This window comes from Bubalus bubalis, chromosome X (genome assembly GCF_019923935.1).
Source record: "Bubalus bubalis isolate 160015118507 breed Murrah chromosome X, NDDB_SH_1, whole genome shotgun sequence".
Taxonomy (NCBI): domain Eukaryota; kingdom Metazoa; phylum Chordata; class Mammalia; order Artiodactyla; family Bovidae; genus Bubalus; species Bubalus bubalis.
The window spans coordinates 74,240,362-74,259,288 of record NC_059181.1 but is presented as its reverse complement, the minus strand read 5'-3'; positions in this window follow the sequence as shown (position 1 = coordinate 74,259,288).

The window sequence follows — 18,927 nt, the reverse complement described above, 5'->3', positions numbered from 1 at the left end:
CCCACCACTTCATGGGAAATAGATGGGGAAACAGTGGAAAGAGTGTCAGACTTTATTTTTCTGGGCTCCAAAATGACTGCAGAATGTGACTGCAGCCATGAAATTAAAAGACGCTTACTCCTTGGAAGGAAAGTTATGACCAACCTAGATAGCATATTCAAAAGCAGAGACATTACTTTGCCAACAGAGGTTCGTCTAGTCAAGGCTATGGTTTTTCCTGTGGTCATGTATGGATGTGACAGTTGGACTGTGAAGAAGGCTGAGCACCAAAAAATTGATGCTTTTGAACTGTGGTGTTGGAGAAGACTGTAGAGAGTCCCTTGGACTGCAAGGGGATCCAACCAGTCCATTCTGAAGGAGATCAGCCCTGGGATTTCTTTGGAAGGAATGATGCTAAAGCTGAAACTCCAGTACTTTGGCCACCTGATGCGAAGAGTTGACTCATTGGAAAAGACTCTGATGCTGGGAGGGATTGGGGGTAGGAGGAGAAGGGGACGACAGAGGATGAGATGGCTGAATGGCATCACTGACTCAATGGACATGAGTCTCAGTGAACTCCAGGAGCTGGTGATGGACAGGGAGGCCTGGCGTGCTGCGATTCATGGGGTCACAAAGAGTCGGACACGACTGAGTGACTGATCTGATCTGATTCTAAACTTGAAAAATAAGATCATTTTAGGCATGAAAGGTCTCATATTGCGTACACCATTATGTACTTGGAGAAATAATTTTTTTTGAAGTCAGTTAGATTGTAATTCCAATTATTCTCTAAAGAATAAGACTGTTTCTTTTTATTATATTGTTCTGTTTCAACCAGTTTGGGAAATTTGGAAAATGCTACCAATTCTGGATCTTTTTGTGAAATAATCAATATTTATATATCTATTTTATCACATAATACGATGTATACAAATATGAAGACTATCATAATCAAGTACTTACTCTTGTTAGCTTAAATCAGATAGCTCAGAGTTCTGAGACACAGGTCACAGGTTTGATCTCCATTCAGATGAGTCAGTTTATACAAAAGGGAATTTACATTCCCACCAACAGTGCAAGAGGGTTCCCTTTTCTCCACATCCTCTCCAGTATTTATTGTTTGTAGTTTTGTTTTTTTGTTTTTGTGTGTGTGTGTTTTTTTTCCCCTCATAATGGCCATTCCAATTGGTGTGAGGTGATATCTCATTGTAGTTTTGATTTGCATTTCTCTAATAATGAGCAATAGTGAGCATCTTTTCATGTGCTTATTGGCCATAAGTATGTCTTCTTTGGAGAAATATCTATTTAGGCCTTCTGTCTTTTTTTTGATTGGAGTATTTGTTTTTCTGATATTGAGCTGTATGAGTTGCTTATATATTTTGGAGATTAATCCTTTGTCAGTTGCTTCATTGCAATTATTGTTTCCCATTCTGATGGTTGTTTTTTAATCTTATTTATTGTTTCATTTGCTGTACAAAGCTTTTAAGGTAAATTAGGTCCCACTTGTTTATTTTTGTTTTTATTTCCATTGCTCTAGGAGGTGGATCAAAGAGGAACTTTCTGTGATTTATGTCCAAGAGTATACTGCCTATGTTGTCCTCTAAGAGTTTTATAGTTTATGTCATTTGTGATTCCTGCCTCCTTTGTCAAAGATAACATATCCATGGGTACATGTGTTTCTTTCTGGGCTTTCTGTCTTGTTCCATTGGTCTGTATTTCTGGTTTTGTGACAGTATCAAACTGTCTTCATGACTACAGCTTTGTAGTATAATCTAAAGTCAGGAAGGTTGATTCCAGCAGCTGTTTTTCCTTCTTAAGATTGCTTTGGCTATTTAGGGTTCCTTGATTACCCATAAAAATTGTGAATCTTTTTGTTCTAGTTCTGTAAAAATGCCATTGGTAGTTTGATAGAGATTGCATTGAATTTTTGCAATATTGATTCCTCCAATCCAATAACATGATATATCTCTCCATCTGTTTGTGTCATCTGTGATTTCTTTCATCTATGTCTTATAGTTTTCTGTATATACAGGTCTTTGACTCTTTGGGTAAGTTTATAATAGGTATTTTATTCTTTTTGTTGCAATGGTGAATGAGATTTTTTCAATTACTTTTTCTGAGTTTTCACGGTTAGTGTATAAGAAGGTAAGGAAGTTCTGTGTATTAATTTTATATTCTGTGACTTTACTAAATTGAATGATTAATTCTAGTGATTTTATGGTGGCATCTTTAGGGCTTTCTATATATAGTTTCATGTCATCTGCAAACAGTGAGAGTTTTACTTCTTTTCCAATCTGGTTTCCGTTTATTTCTTTGCTGTGGTTATGACTTCCAAACGTATATTGAATAATTGTGTGAACCCTTGTATTGTTGCTGATCTTGGAAGAAATACTTTCAGTTTTTCACCATTGAGAATAATGTTTTCTGTGGGCTTGCTAGATATAGCTATATTATGGTGAGGTAGGTTCTTTCTATACTACTTTTCTGGAGAGTTTTCTATCATAAATTGCTGTTGAATTTTGTTGAAGCTTTCTCTGCATCTATTGAGATATTCATATGGTTTTTATTTTTCAATTTGTTAATATGATGTATCACATTGATTGTTTGCATATATTGAAGAATCCTGGCATCCCTGGGATAAACCCCACTTGTTCATGCTGTATGATCTTTTAATGTGTTATTGAATTCTGTGTGCTAGAATTTTGCTAAGGATTTTTAAATCTATCAATATCACATCAGTGATATTGGCCTGTAATTTTGTGTGTGTGTGATGTCTTTGTCTGGTTTTGGTGTCAGGGTAATTGTGGTCTCAAGTGAAAGAAGAGAGTGAAAAAGTTGGCCTAAAGCTCAACATTCAGAAAACGAAGATCATGGCATCCAGTCCCTCTCTTCATGGCAAATATATGGGAAAACAGTGGAAATAGTGGCTGACTTTATTTTTCTGGGCTCCAAAATCACTGCAGATGGTAATTGCAGCCATGAAATTAAAAGATGCTTACTCCCTGGAAAGAAAGTTATGACTAACTTAGACAGAAAATTAAAAAGCAGGGACATTACTTTGCCAACAAAGGTCTGTCTAGTCAAGGCTATGGTTTTTCCAGTGGTCATGTATGGATATGAGTTGGACTATAAAGAAAGCTGAGTGCTGAAGAATTGATGCTTTTGAACTGTGGTGTTGGAGAAGACTCTTGAGAGTCCCTTGGACTGCAAGGAGATCCAACCAGTCCATCCTAAAGGAGATCAGTCCTGGGTGTTCATTGGAGGGACTGATGTTGAAGCTGAAATTCCAATACATTGGCCACCTTATGCAAACATCTGACTCATTGGAAAAGACTCTGATGCTGGGAGGGATTGGGGGCAGGAGGAGAAGGGGACGACAGAGGATGAGATGGTTGGCTAACATCACCGATGCAATGAGCCTACACAAACTATAGGAGATGGGGAGGGAGAGGGAGGTCTGGAGTGCTGCAGTTCATGGAATTGCAAAGAGTTCGACATGACCGGGTGACAAATAACAAAAACATTGTTTCTGTTATTTCTTTTTTCTGTATTTCTGCTCTGATGTTTATGATTTCATCTCTTTCTCTAATTTTGGTAGTTTTTGTTCTCTTGCCTTAGATATAAGGTTCACTTCAGGTCACTCACTCAGTCGTGTCCGACTCTTTGTGACCCCATGAGTCGCAGCACGCCAGGCCTCCATGTCCATTACCAACTCCCGGAGTTCACTCAAACTCATATCCATCGTGTCAGTGAGGCCATCCAGCCATCTCATCCTTTGTCATCCCCTTCTCCTCCTGCCCCCAATCCCTCCAAACATCAGAGACTTATCCAATGAGTCAACTCTTCGCATCAGGTGGCCAAAGTATTAGAGCTAAAGCTTCAGCATCAGTCCTTCCAATGAACACCCAGGACTGATCTCCTTTAGGATGGACTGGTTGGTTCTCCTTGCAGACCAAGGGACTCTCAAGAGTCTTCTCCAACACCAGAGTTCAAAAGCATCAATTCTTTGGTGCTCAGCTTTCTTCACAGTCCAACTCTCACATTCATACATGACCACTGGACAAACCATAGCCTTGACTAGATGGACTTTTTTTCGCAAAGTAATGTCTCTGCTTTTGAATATGCTATCTAGGTTGGTCATAACTTTCCTTCCAAGGAGTAAGCGTCTTTTAATTTCATGGCTACAATCACAATCTGCAGTAATTTTGGAGCCCCCCAAAATAAAGTCTTACACTATTTCCAATGTTTCCCAATCTATTTGGCATGAAGTGATGGGACCAGATGCCATGATCTTAGTTTTCTGAATGTTGAGCTTTGAGTCAACTTTTTCACTCTCCTCTATCACTTTCATCAAGAGGCTTTTTAGTTCCCCTTCACTTTCTGCCATGAGGGTGGTGTCATCTGCATATCTGAGGTTATTGATATTTCTCCTGGCAATCTTGATTTCAGCTTGTGCTTCTTCCAGCCCAGCTTTTCTCATGATGTACTCTGCATATAAATTAAAAACGCAGGGTGACAATAAACAGCCTTGACGTACTCCTTCTCCTATTTGGAACCAGTCTGTTGTTTCATGTCCAGTTCTAACTGTTGCTTTCTGACATGCATATAGATTTCTCAAGAGGCAGGTCAGGTGGTCTGGTATTGTCATCCCTTGAAGAACTTTCCATAGATTATTGTGATCCACACAGTCAAAGGATTTGGCATAGTCAATAAAGCAGAAGTAGATGTTTTTCTGGAACTCTCTTGCTTTTTTGATGATCCAACAGATGTTGGAAATTTGATCTCTCGTTCCTCTGCCTTTTCTAAAACCAGCTTGAACATCAGGAAGTTCACGGTTCACCTATTGCTGAAGCCTGGCTTGGAGAATTTTGAGCATTACTTTACTAGAGTGTGAGATGAGTACTATTGTGCGGTAGTTTGAGTGTTCTTTGGCATTGCCTTTCTTTGGGATTGGAATGAAAACTGGTATAAGATTAGGTTGTTTATTTGCTGTTTTCCTATTTCTTGGGGGTAGACTTGTGTTGTTAAAAACTTCCCTCTTAGTACTGTTTTTACTGCATCCCATAGGCTTTAAGTTGTCATGTTTTCATTGTAATTTTTCTGGGTATCATTTTATTAATATTATTTCTTTGATTTCTTCATGACCTCTTGGTTATTTAGAATCAAATTGTTTTGCCTTCAACTACTTGTGTTTTTTTACATTTTTTTTCTTCCTGTGATTGATATCTGATTTTACAGCATTGTGGTAATAAAAAGCGCTTCATACAATATCAATTTTCGCAGGTTTACTAAGGCTTGATTTGTGACCCAGCATGTGATCTATCTTGGAGAATGTGCCATGTGGATTTGAGAAAAAGTTAATTCTATTGCTTTTGGATGAAATGTCCTGTAAATATCAATTAAGTACTTCTGATCTGCTGAGTTATTTAAGACTTGTGTTTCATTATAAGTTTTCTGTCTGGATGATGTGTCCATTGATGTGAGTGGGGTGTTACAATCCCCCACTATTATTGTGTTACTGTTGATTTCCTCTATTATAATTGTTAGCATTTACCTTATGTATTGAGGTGCTCCTATGTTGGGATAAATAAAAGCAAGGAGAGACAAGAAAGTCTTTCTAAGTGATCAGTGCAAAGAAATAAAGGAAAACAATGGAATGGGAAAGACTACAGCACACTCCAAGAAAACTAGAGATACCAAGGGAGCATTTCATGCAAAGATGGGCACAATAAAAGACAGAAACAGTATAAATCTAACAGAAGCAGAAGATACAAACAAGAGGTGGCAAGAATACACAGAAGAACTATACAAAAAAAGATATTCATGACCCAGATAACCATGATGATGTGATCACTCACCTAGAGTCAGACATCCTGGAGTGTGAAGTCAAGTGGGCCTTAAGAAGCATTGCTACAAACAAAGCTAGTGGAGGTGATGAAATTCCAGTTGAGCTATTTCAGATCCTAAAAGATGCAGCTGCTAAAGTGCTGAACTCAATATGCCAGCAAATTTGGAAAACACAGCAGTGGCCACAGGACTGGAAAAGGTCAGTTTTCATTCTAATCCCAATGTTAGACAATGCCGAAGAATGTTCAAACTACTGTACAACTGCACTCATCTCACATGCCAGCAAAGTAATGCTCAAAATTCTCCAAGCTAGGCTTCAACAGCACATGAATCGAGATTTTCTGACGTTCAAGCTGGATATAGAAAAGTCAGAGGAACCAGAGATCAAATTGCCAACATCTGTTGGATAATATAAAAAGCAAGAGAATTCCAGGAAATAACCTACTTTTGCTTCATTGACAACATGAAAGCCTTTGACTATGTGGATCACAATGAATTGTGGAAAATTATTAAAGGGATCAGAATATCAGACCGCCTTATCTGCCTCCTGAGAAATCTGTATGCAGGTCAAGAAGCAAGAGTTAGAAACTGACATGGAATGATGGACTGGTTCAAAATTGGGAAACGAGTATGCCAAGGCTGTATATTGTCACCCTGCTTATTTAACTTATATGCAGAATACATCATGAGAAACGCTGGGCTGGAAGAAGGACAAGCTGGAATCAAGATAGCAGGGAGAAATATCAATAACCTCAGATAGGCAGATGACACCACCCTTACGGCATAAAGCAAAGAGGAACTAAAGAGCCTCTTGATGAAAGTGAAAGAAGAGAGTGAAAAAGCTGGCTTAAAACACAATATTAAAAAAGAAAAAAAAGATCATGCCTCCCAGTCCAATCACTTCATGCAAATACATGGGAAAACAATGGAAAAATTGACAGACTTTATTTTCTTGGGCTCCAAAATCACTGCATATTGTGACTGCTGCCATGAAATTAAAATACACTTGCTCCTCAGAAGAAAGGTTATGACCAACCTAGGCAGCATTTTAAAAAGAAGAGAGACATTACTTTGCAAACAAAGTTCTGTTTAGTGAAAGCCACAGTTTTTCCAGCAGTCATGTATGGATGTGAGAGTTGAACCATACAGAAAGCTGAGTGCTAAAGCATTCATGCTTTTGAATTGTGATGTTGGAGAAGACACTTGAGAGTCCCGTGGACTTCAAGGATGTCAATCCAGTCAATCCAAAAGAAAAAAGTCCTGAATATTCATTGAAAGGACAGATGCTGAAGCTGAAACTCCAATACTTTGGTCACCTGATGCAAAGAACTGACTCCTTGGAAAAAAACCTGATGCTGGGAAAGATTGAAGGCAGGAAGAGAAGGGGACAACAGGATGAGATGGTTGGATTGCATTACTGTCTCCATTGACATGAGTTTGAGCAAGCTCCAGGAATTGGTGATGGAGAGATAAGCCTGTCATGCTGCAGTCCATGAAGTTGCAGAGTTGGACATGACTGAGCAACTGAACTGAACTGAACTTATGTGGGTGCAAATATATTTACAATTATTATATCTTCTTTTCAGATTGATTCCTTGATCATTGTGTAGTCTCTTTCCTATCTCTTTTAATCAGTTCATTTCAGTCGCTCAGTTGTGTCCGGCTCTTTGTGACCCCATGAATTGCAGCACGCCAGGTCTCCCTGTCCATCAACAACTCTTGGAGTTCACCCAAACTCATGTCTATTGAGTCGGTGATGCCATCCAACCATTTCATCTTCTGTTGTCCCCTTCTCCTCCTGCCCTCAATGATTCCCAGCATCAGGGTCTTTTCAAATGAGTTGGTTCTTCACATGAGGTGGCCAAAGTATTGGAATTTCAGCTTCAGTGTCAGTCCTTCTGAAAGGTTGTTGCTGAACTACAAAAGATGCCAGGATTCTTGGCCTCCAGAGGAGAAGAATTCAATCTGGGGCCAGAGACAAGGCTTGATCACTCAGAACTTTTGTGTAATAGAGTTTTATTAAAGTATAAAAGGGATAGAGAAAGCTGCAGACATCAGAAGGGAGTAGAAATGTTAGCAATGGAATTATATACTCTCCAATTAGTTATTACAATGAATCAGAAGAATGTCCTGAGGTTACAACGATCTTAATAGATGCACTCCTACAATACACATTTTAAGATAACGGGATTAGCCAGAAGGCCCTAAGGAAGGAGACAAATCCTTAGTACAGAGTTCAAACTGAGTTGTTACTTGTGTAATCATTGGTTCCAGGTTTAAAGATAAAAACAGTTTATGTGACTAAGACTAAAGAATATAGAGGGAAAAAACGTTTGTCCTTTCCTCCTCCTTGAGAATTCTAGACCCCTATCTCCTTGGGGACCCCGGGACTTCTTATCAATGTACCTAGGAATTGACTCTCTCACTTCCAATGAACACCCAGGACTGATTTTAGGATGGACTGGTTTGATCTCCTTGTAGTCCAAGGGACTCTCCAGAGTCTTCTCCAACACCACAGTTCAAAAGCATCAATTCTTCTGCACTCAGCTTTCTTTATAGTCCAACTCTCACATCCATACGTGACTACTGGAAAAACCATAGCCTTGACTAGATGGACCTTTGTTGACAAAGTAATGTCTCTGCTTTTTAATATGCTATCTAAGTTGGTCACAACTTTCCTGCCGAGGAGTAAGAGTCTTTTAATTTCATGGTTGCAATCACCGTTTGTATTGATTTTGGAGCCCCCCAATATAAAGTCAACTGCTGTTTCCACTGTTTCCCCATCTATTTCCCATGAAGTTATGGGACTGGATGCCATGATCTTATTTTATGAGTGTTGAGCTTTAAGTCAACTTTTTCACTCTCCTCTTTCAATTTCATCAAGAGGCTCTTTAGTTCTTCTTCACTTTCTGCCATAAGGATGGTGTCATCTGCATATCTGAGGTTATTGATATTTTTCCCAGCAATCTTGATTCCAGCTTGTGCTTCTTCCAACCCAGCATTTCTCATGATGTACTCTGCATATAAGTTAAAAAAAACAGGGTGACAATATACAGCCTTGACATACTCCTTTTCCTATTTGGAACCAGTCTGTTTCGTGTCCAGTTCTAACTATTGCTTCCTGACCTGCATATAGGTTTCTAAGGAGGCAGGTCAGGTGGTCTGGTATTCCCATCTCTTGAAAAACTTTCCACAGTTTATTGTGATCCACACAGTCAAAGGCTTTGGCATAGTCAGTAAAGCAGAAATAGATGTTTTTCGGGAACTCTCTTGCTTTTTCCATGATCCAGCGGATGTTGGCAATTTGGTCTCTGGTTCCTCTGCCTTTTCTAAAACCAGTTTGAGCATCAGGAAGTTCACGGTTCACATATTGCTGAAGCCTGGCTTGGAGAATTTTAAGCACTACTTCACTAGCGTGTGAGATGAGTGCAACTGTGCAGTAGTTTGAGCAGTCTTTGACATTGCCTTTCTTTGGGATTGGAATGAAAACTGACCTTTTCCAGTCCTGTGACTAATGCTGAGTTTTCCATATTTGCTGACATATTGAGTGCAGCACTTTAGCAGCAGCATATTTTAGAATTTGAAATAGCTCAACTGGAATTCCATCACCTCTGCTAGCTTTGTTTGTAGTGATGCTTTCTAAGGCCCACTTGACTTCACATTCCAGGTTGTCTGGCTCTAGGTGAGTGATCACACCATCGTGATTATCTGGGTCATGAAGATCTTTTTTGTACAGTTCTTCTGTGTATTCTTGCCACCTCTTCTTAATATCTTCTGCTTCTGTTAGATTTATACTGTTTCAGTCCTTTATTGAGCCCATCTTTGCATGGAATGTTCCCTTGGTATCTCTAATTTTCTTTAAGAGATCTCTTAGTCTTTCCCATTCTATTGTATTCCTCTATTTCTTTACATTGATCACTGAGGAAGGCTTTCTTATCTCTTTTAATAGTCTTTTTTTTTTTTTTTAGTTTATTTTATCTGATATTAGTATTGCTATTCCCGCTTTTTTTGGATTTCCACTTACATAGAACATCTCTTCCCAGCTCCTCACTTTTAGTCTGTATCTTTCCTTAGGATTCATGTGTGTCTCTTGTAGATAGGATAGCTTGTTGCTGTTGTTTTCATTCACTAAGTCATGTCTGACTCCTTGTGACCCCATGGACTATAACCTGCCAGGCTTTCTGTCCATGGGATATCCCAGGCAAGAGTACTGGCATGGGTTGCTATTTCCTTCTCCAGGTGATTTTCCTAATCTAGAACTCGAACCCACATTTCCTGCATTGGCAAGTGAATTCTGTACCACAGAGCCACCAGGGAAGCTCAGATAGTGTATATTAGGATCTTGATTTTGTATCCATTCAACCAGTCTGTCTTTTGTTGGAGCATTTAAACCATTTACATTTTAGGTAATTATTGATATGTCTGATCACCTTACCTTTTACTTTATTATTTTGGGGGATTTTTTGATAGGTCTTTTCTTTCTCTTGTAATTCTTATCTAGAGAAGTTTCTTTGAGATTTGTTTTAAAGCTGGTTAGAAGTGAAATGAAGTGAAGTGAAGTCGCTCAGTCGTGTCAGACTCTTTGTGACCCCATGGACTGTAGCCTACCACGCTCTTCCATCTATGGGATTTTCCAGGCAAGAATACTGAAGTGGGTTGCCATTTCCTTCTCCAGGAGATCTTCCCAACCCAAGGATTGAACCCGGGTCTCCCGCATTATAGGCAGATGCTTTACTGTCTGAGCCAGCAGGGAAGTGAGATTAAAGCTGGTTTGATGGTGCTTAATTCTCTTACCTTTTGCTTATGTATAAAGCTTTTGATTTCTCCACTGAATCTAAATGAGATCTTTGTTTGGTAGAGTAATCTTGATTGTAGGTTTTTTTTTTCCTTTCATCACTTTAAGTATATCCTACCATTCCTTCTTGGCCTGTGGAGTTTCAGCTGAAAGATCAACTGTTAAACTTATAGGGATCCCCTTGCATGCTATTTGTTGCTTTTTCCTTGCTTCTTTTCATACGTGTTCTTTGTGTTTATTTTTTGTTGGTTCAATTAGTATGTGTCTTGTCATGTTTCTCTTTTGGTTTATTATGTATGGGAATATGGGATTCCCGGATTTCGATGGATATTTCCTTTCCCATGTTAGCGATATTTTTTACTATAATCTTCTCAAATATTTTCTCATACCTTTTCTTTTTCTCTTTTTCTTCTGTGACCCCTAAAATTCAAATATTGGTATGCTTAGTGACCCAGAGGTCTCTGAGGCTGTCCTCATTTTTTTCTTGCTTTTTCTTTATTCTACTCTGCTTCAGTTATTTGCACCATTCTATCTTCCATTCGTTTGCCTCAGTTATTCTGCTACTGGTTCCCTCTATTGTATTTTTTATTTCAGTTATTATGTTGTTCATTGCTGAATGTCTATTTTTTATTTCTTCTAGGTCCTTGTTAAACACTTCTTTTATCTTCTCAGTCTCTGCCTCCTTTCTGTTTATCTGTACCTGTATTATTTTGGATCATCTTTACTGTCATTACTCTGAATTTTTTTTTTTTTTCCAGGTAAACTGCTTATCCCCTCTACATTTGTTTGTTCTGGTGTGTTTTTACTAGGCTTCTTTATCTGTTGTATGCTTCTCTTCTTATTCATTTTGTTTAATTTACTGTGTTTAGGGTCTCCTTTGTGCAGGCTGAAGATCATAGTTCGTCTGAAGTTGTGAAGTCTGCCCCCAGTGGGTGGATTTGGATCAGTGGCTTGTAAAGGTTTCCTGGTGGGGTGGATTTGTGTCTGTGTTCTGTTGGGTGGAGCTGGATCTTGTCTCTCAGTGTTGCATCCAAAGGCATGTTTTGGCATATCTGTGAACTTAGTATTGTCGAGACCAGCTCGACAAGCAGGGTTTCCAAAAGTACGATACGGTGAGAGAATGAGAAACGAGACACAAGAATTCAGAGTAAAGCAAGGATCAGGGGACCAACACCACTCCAAGGTGAAGGTGCCAAAACTAACTCCAAGCCAGCTTTATTATACTTTCAGCCGTGAATGAAAGAATATGCTGGGAGTTAAACTATAACTCATGTGGCCTTCAGGGCCAAAGAACAAAATGATCATTAACCATTGAGTAATTAGGAAACAGTAATCAATAACAAATCAGTAACTAAGACTAATATTCTTATCTATAGATTTTCCACCAGATACGTAAAACATGTGACTCTGAGACGCCAGTTGAGAAACAGTCTAGGGTCGGTTTTCAGACCCCAGGATCATATCTTGTTTTCAAGATTATGAAATGTTCCCTCTGGACTTGTTCCAAGAGTCTCATGCCTTATAGCATCCAGTTTATCAATAATTATAAATTTCTCTTGTGGCCCTTGCTGGGGCCTTCTTTTCTCTTATTCTTCCTGTCTCCTACAAGTATGACTTTGAGTCACCTGTCTGCTAATGGGTAGAGTCATGTTCCTATTTTGTTAATTGGTGTGAGGCATCTGGCACTGGAGTTTGCTGGCTGTTGGATGGGGCCAGGTCTTGTTGAGATGAAGGCCTTTGGGAGAGCTCTCTCTCTGATTAGTGTTTGCTGGAGCACCAAGACTCTACAAGCCACACAGCACAGAAGAAAAAGAGAAAGAAAGAAAAAAAAATTAAACAAGCATACAAACAAAAAATGGATAGACCAAATCCCAAGACAAATGGTAAAAGCAGCACTAAACAGACAAGAATACCCTAAGAATCTCAGTCACAAAAAGGAAAGGAGAGGGAAAAAGAGAAAAAATAATAAAAATGAACCAAAAAAAAGAGAGCAATCAACCCAGTAATCAAACCCATAAATGGAATGAATATTATAAACTATACTAGCAAAAATACTAAACCAAAACCATGGAGGGAAATGCAATACAACAAAAAGTACTGTAGAAATAGGAAAAAATAAAATAATTTTTAAATAAAAGCATTAAAACAAAGAAAAGTAAGTTTAAAAATAAAAGAATATTTTAAAAGAACAGTATGAAAAAGATAAAAAGACAAAAATATATAGATAGAGTGGTTGAAACCCACTCCAGCATTCTTGCCTGGAGAATCCCATGGACGGAGAAGCCTGGCGGGCTACAGTCCACGGGTTCACAAAGAGTCAGACATGACTGAGCAGCTTCACTCACTTAGCTATCCTCACCACACAGTGAGCTGCAGCCAATCTGCCTACTCAGGAAGTCCTCCAATATTTCTAGGATGGTCTCTGCACCTGCTGTCGCCACTGTGGTGTCAATCTAGACTCAGACATGGCCTTACTCAAGCTTGTATTATAGTGATAGTGGTAGTTACTCAGTCGTGTCAGACTCTTTGTGACCCCATGAACTGTAGCCCACCATGCTCCTCTGTCCATGGGATTTCCTAGGCAAGAATACTGGAGTGGATAGCCATTTCCTTCTCCAGGGGATTTTCCTGACCCAAAGATCGAACCCCAGTCTTCTGCATTGTAGGTGGATTCTTTACCACCCGAGCTACGAGGGAAGCCCAGTTTATATTATGCTTACTTCCAAAATCCACAATTGCCCCCAAAGTCCACAGCCTAAAGCTACTTGTGGGGATTTAATCTGCTGCTCCTGTGGCTGCATGAGAGAATTCCCTTCCTCTTCCTCGGTCACACAACCCCTGGTACTCATCTTTGGTTTTGGCCTCACCTCTGTAGACTGCCTTCTGGTGGCATCTGTTACCCAACCATTAAAAAGGAGAGAAAGCAGCAGCTTATTAGTGCTCACTTGTTCAGATGGGCAGGAAAGCGGGAGGGATATGGCAAACATAATTGGAATGTGTGAAGAGTGCCTGCAGTGGAGGAAGCCTGGGGGAAGTTGCTACAGGCTGAAGCAAGTGTGCTCTTCCAGGGGAACGGGCCCAGAGTCATGTATCTCTCAGCAGTGCTAAACTGCATCAGCTCCCAGGAAAAGTATGAGCAGTCACGTTTCCTTGCTCACAGCTTGGTGGTATCTGTGACCTCTGAAGTCAGGACCACAGCAGCGTCTTGTCTCCTGCCTATGGCACTCTTGCAGGCTTTGGCAGCAGCCAACCTGCCCACCTTTGGAATCACAGACTGCAGCTGTGGCCTGTCTTGCCTCTAGCACTTGCTAAGGTCTGCTATCTGCCATCTGCAAGCAAGCCAGAGTTAGAGGGTCCCCTCAGCAATGATCTCTTGCCTCTCTGACTGGCCCAAACTTTTCTCTGGACTCCATCAGCTGTGTCAAACTAGTCCCTTAAGAGTATCTTCATGGCAGCAACCCTAGTCCTCTCCCTGGCTTCTGACCTCTGAAGCTTGAGCCTCAGTACCCAGCCCTTACTTGCCACAGTTGGTGTGTAAACATGCATCTCAGGCTGGGAAGTGCTGGTTGTTACTGATATCTGTAGTGAATTCTCTCTGTTTTGCCTTTCATTCACCTGTTGCTCTGCTCCACTTTGAAGTTTTGAAGTTCTCCCTGTCCCTGCCCTTGAGGGTGTTTCCACGTATGTTGAAATTTTTCCTCCTTCACAGCTCCCTCCAGAGGCACAGGTCTCTTCTCAATTCCTCTGTCCTTTTTTTCCTATATATTTTGTCCTACCCCATTATGTAGAGATTAACATACATTTTTGGAAGTCTGAGGTCTTCTGCCAACGTTCAGTAGGTGTTCTGCAAGAGCTGTTGCACATGCAGATGTATTTTTTGTGTATTTGTGGGGAAGAAGATAATCTCCATGTCTTACTCTGCCATCTTGAACAGTCGCTCTTGAAGTTGTAAATTCTTTAAGCCTCAAATAAAATGGGAATAATACCTGCCCTGATTGCCTCTCACAGTGGCTTTGAGAATTATGAACTAGTTTTAAAAGCATTTTGCAACTTACAAAGCAATACAGAAAAAATATTAACATTTATTAATACTCACTGATTGCCTATATATTCAACACTGTAATAAGCTTGGGAGTGGGCATATGGAAAGCAGTATTTTCACTGATTTCCAGGAGCTTGTCATATTTTTAAAAATTAGGCTTAAACAGTTAAAAGACAACATAAAATTGAGTGTTAAATATTATGGTGTAGTTACTCAGGGATTTGTGAGGAGTTGTTTGGAGGGGACCTAAATAAGGAAGGGAACTCCCTGATAACTTAGTTGAATCTGCCTGCAATACAAGACAAGACCCCGGTTCGATTCCTGGGTGGGGAAGATCCACTGGAGACGAGATAGGCTACCCACTCCAGTATTCTGGCCTGGAGAATTCCATGGACTCTATAGTCCATGGGGTAGCAAAGAGTCAGACATGACTGAACAACTTTCACTTTCACTTTCAAATAAGGGGCAGTTGTCAAAAGAAGCTTTGTGTAAAAGGGTAGGTTTGAGTTGATTGTATCCAGCCAAGAATTCATCCCTCATGGCCACCAAAAGATTATGTGGGGGAAAAAATGTGATTTGTCTTCATAGGTTTAAAGATAGCTCCCAAATATTTTCCTAACTTTCCTTAAGGCATAGTTTATTACATATCTGTCTCTTGAGAACTTATTCAATTCCAGCTTGAACATTTTTATATTTTCTGTCTTCATTCACATAATTAATATTGAATCCATATTATTGCCAGGAATTGTGTTGGCTTCTAGGTTCTATGACCTCCTGAAGCAGGTGTAATTAATTTATTGTCCTCTGTGTACATTCATACAATGTTAGGCCTGAAGACCTTAAAGTTGTGTTGTTAGTCACTCAGTTGTGTCCAACTCTTTGCAACCCCATTGACTGTAGCCTGCCAGGCTCCTCCATCCATTGGATTTTCCAGGCAAGAATACTGGAGTGTGTTGCCAGTTCCTTCTCCAGGAGATCTTCCAGACCCAGGGATCGAACCCAGGTCTCCTGCATTGCAGCAGATGCTTTACCATCTGAGCTACCAGGGAAGCCTGACTTTAAAGACCTTAAAGTTTCTCTTGATCAAATCCCTCATTGTAAAAAGAAGGAAAATTGGGCTCATAGAGATGACATCACTTACCCAAGATCTCACAGATGATAAAAGGCAAAGCCAGGATTAGATCCTAGGTCTCTCCTACCCAGATCACTGTGTTTTTCATCATACTAGATTATAGAATAGTACCTTATCTTACTGATTCTAAACTACCTCTTTAAGACAATGGTTCTCAAACTTAAAACTATATATGAATCATTGGAGAGGGAGTTTAAAATACAATTTCTTAATCCTCATATCCAGAGGTTCTAGAAACTTAGGACATGGACTATGCTTTGAGGTTTTATTGCTTTTTTACTTTTTCTTAACCTTGTGATTTACCCACGTGATTGTGATGTACTTACACACTTGGAAAAACTTTATATTAAAGCTTTAAGTAGTGACTATAAAACCCACTCCAGTGTCCTTGCCTGGAGAATCCCAGGGACAGGGGAGCCTGGTGGGCTGCCGTCTATGGGGTCACACAGAGTTGGACATGACCAAAGTGACTTAGCAGCATACATAGTTTCATTTTTCTGTGATTTGCTGTTACTCATTAATAATCTTCATAACTTTAAGGATTTCATTGATCTGTATCAGTCTTGTTCTTTGCAGATATAAAAGCCTACACTTTAAGTTATTTTCTTACATTGAGGTCTTATAGCCTTGAATCTTTTAGTTCCTTCATCATAGACCGAGTCAGTTGTTCATGAATCAATATCTGTCTGAAGTTTGCAGAAAATTAGAAATGATTCAGTGTTAGAACAGAACTGGTGCCCAGTGCAGACCCTAAAACCACATCTTAATGACAATAGATTTAGGGTTCTAAGGAAGAGGAAGGCCTCTGAGGCCACATTAAAAGTCTATCTAAGGCAACACACATACACACACATAACAATCCACAAATTAGAGTGGCACTAACTAATGAATCAAATTCTAGGAAAATAATTGGGTCACCTGTTGCTGGTAGGTGGGATAACTCTATGTGAAAATATCATTAATGTTGGTGTCTCTGTCTCTCTCTCTTTGGAGATTTTTTTTACCACCTCTTTCTTGACTCTAAGAGTGTCAAGAGGCATGGTCCACTGATACCTGCTGACCTCCTCTCAGGCACATCGTTTCAGTATATTATACTATGCAGCCAGTTGGTGGCTGATCTGACTGATTTGGGCTCAGGAAAAAGACACCTGTTAAGTTTCCAGTTTAAACTTGTTTTCTAATCAGTTTTACACTAATCTTAGCACTAGGTTTTTACAAACCCAGTAAATAATACAAACATACTTCACTTTCTCATTTACTATTGTTTCTCATATGATTTTTCCTTCAGTGAACTCAAGGTGGGAAAAGGGTCTGGCGATTGTTGTGGTGGAGTTTGGATATTGTTGAGTCTCCATAGCACTCCAAAGCTTAACAGTAGCAGCTAAGTAAAGATTGAATATCATTGAACTTATTTTTTTATGAGAGTAGTAAGTTGTCCAAAGTCTAAGAGTTACATAAGAACTCAGGATCCAGTATAGAACCCAGCAGTCTTGTGTTCACTGTCTTAAACACTTTGTACAAAGCAATTACACATGCTAAATGGTTATTTGAGGTTCCCTATTCCCACAGTCAGTAGTACTGGTGGTTTTTGTTATTTCTTTCACTTACCAGAAACAAAATGGAATCACAACACACAATATTTAGAAAACCAACATTCTCACATTTTATCTTAAGGGCTGGAAGCCTTTTTTAAATTAAAAATAACAGTATAATTGCTGATAATAATCATGATAATGTGAACAATAACAAAAAAGGAACCCACCTGTGAGTTATTTCAATTCACATATGGATTTTATTCTTTTTAAAGTTATTTTTAATTTAAGGATAAATGCTTTACAGAATTGTGTTGGTTTCTGCAAAATATCAACATGCATCAAACATAGATATAAATATGTCACATCCCTCTTGAACCTTTCTTCCCATCCCACCCCTCTAAACTGTTACAGAGCCCAGGTTTGGGTTCCCTGAGTCATACAGCAAAGTCTCATTGACTATTTGTTTTACATATAGTAATGTAAGTTTCTATGTAACTCCCTCCATGCATCCCACCCTTTCCCTCCTCCCCCTGCCAAGTGTGCATAAGTCTGTTCTCTATGTCTGTGTCTCCATTGCTGCCCTGAAACTAATTTCATCAGTACCATCTTTCTAGATTCCATATATATGTGTTAGTATATGATATTTATTTTTCTCTTTTTTACTTACTTCACTCTGTAAGATAAGCTCTAGACCACCTCATTAAAACTGACTTAAATGCTTTCCTTTTTGTGGCTGAGTAATATTCCATGGTATATATGTGCCAGAGCTTCTTTATCCATTAATCTGTTGATGGACGTCTAGGTTGCTTCCATGTTCTAGCTACTTTAAATAGTGCTACAATGAACATTGGGATTACATGTGTCTTTTTCAACAATTTATTTGCTCAGGGGATAAGACTAGGAGTGGGATTTCTAGGTCGTATAGTGGTTTTATTCCTAGTTTTTCAAAGGAATCTCCATATTGTCTTCCATTGTGATTGTATCAATGTACATTCCCAAAAACATTGCAAGAGGGTTCCCTTTTCTTCACACCCTTTCCAGCATTTATTGTTGGCAGACTTTTTGATGATGCCCATTCTGACCAGCATGAGGTGATATCTCATTGTAGTTTTGATTTGCATTTCTCTAATAATGAGTGACGTTGAACATCTCTTCATGTGTTTGTTAACCATCTGTATGTCTTCTTTGGATAAATATCTGTTTATCTCTTTTTTCCACTTTTTGATTGGGTTGTTTGTTTTTATGATTTTGAGTTGTATGAGCTGCTTGTATATTTTGGAAATTAATCCTTTGTCAGTTGTTTCATTTGCTACTGTTTTCTCCCATTCTGAGAGTTGTGTTTTCACCTTGTTTATAGTTTCCTTTGCTGTGCAAAAGCTTTACGTTTAATTAGGTCCCACTTGTTTATTTCCATTTTTATTTCCATTATTCTAAGAGGTGGGTCATAGAAGATCTTGCCTTGATTTATGTCATTGAGTGTTCTGCCTATGTTTTTCTGTAAGAGTCTTATAGTTTCTGGTCTTACATTTAGGTCTTTAATCAATTTTGAATTTACCTTTGTGTATGGTGTTAGGAGGGCTTCCCTGGTGGCTCAGAT